The sequence below is a fragment of the Pseudophryne corroboree genome, chromosome 2, assembly GCF_028390025.1.
Source record: "Pseudophryne corroboree isolate aPseCor3 chromosome 2, aPseCor3.hap2, whole genome shotgun sequence".
In the NCBI taxonomy this organism is placed as follows: domain Eukaryota; kingdom Metazoa; phylum Chordata; class Amphibia; order Anura; family Myobatrachidae; genus Pseudophryne; species Pseudophryne corroboree.
The window spans coordinates 608,930,707-608,931,890 of NC_086445.1; positions in this window are offsets into that span (position 1 = coordinate 608,930,707).

Genomic DNA, 1,184 nt, shown 5'->3' on the forward strand with positions numbered 1-1,184 from the left:
CACTTCAGTTTGGAATCTACTGTGCTCTGCATTTGACATCCCAGATAAGGTACTGTGGACTACAACCTATATTTGGCTCCATCCAGCCCCTCACTTGACATCATTCACCTCTGTTCTCTGAGCAAAAAATAACTGACTTCTTGCATTAATCAACTAATATACAGCATATTCAGGCTCTGAATCACTGAAGGGTCACTGCTCATTTCAATTTGCAAGAGCCATTCCACAGGACACATGTTATTACTACCCCCACAAGAAATCTACTTCAAAGGCCTCTCACACTGAGATCTTTCACACCTACACAACAGGAATTGGATTCTAACACCTCTTGACAAGCCTGCTTTTGACTAAATCAGCAACAGAAAAAGCAGTTATTTTATTTACAGTATCACTTGTTTCAAATATACCCATTGTATTAAGGAGCAGCAATAGGTTACAGCAACAACAATTATAGCGATTACAATCTAAAATGGCGTCGCAGATGGCTGCCTCGGAGCTACGCAGCTCAGCCAAAATACCTGTTTCCCCTTGTTTTCCCGTGCCCTTGTCTACCCCACCGGTGACCAAATACAGCAGGGAAGCCCTCCTAAGTTGGAGCGCTCCCGAGGTGCTTACCACACATTCGGACCCGTCGGTGGGTGGATCAGCGGCCCTTGCAGCCCTCGCTGTCCTGTGTGGCAGGGATGCAGACGTCGTGGACACCGAAGTGGATGACCGAGCAGGCGCTCCCCCCCCCCCCCCGCAGCCCTGGTGGCGACTGGCGGGTGGATCGCCGGCCCCAGAAAGAGAATGACGGAGGCCCTCATGTCGGCCCTAGTAGAAGGTCCTGGGCTCAGAGGAGAGGCTGTCGCGCAGGCGCCCTAGTGAGGTGGCGGCGGCGAGGGCACCGGTCTGCACTTCCCGCGATCCTGCTTTCGAATGTACGCTCACTGGCAAACAAGTTTAACGAATTGTCCCTCCTTCTGGGCAACGCAGGGTCAGGCATTACAGGGTCGTCCATCCTTTGCTTTACGGAGACGTGGCTGGACGACCATATTGCGGACAACCCGATGTCTCTGCCGGGCTTCAGTCTATTAAGGGCCGATTGCTCCAAGGTTCTCTCAGGAAAAACAGATGGTGGTGGCATCTGCTTCTACATCAACGACGGATGGTGCACCAATGTCACGATCATAGGCAAATCATGT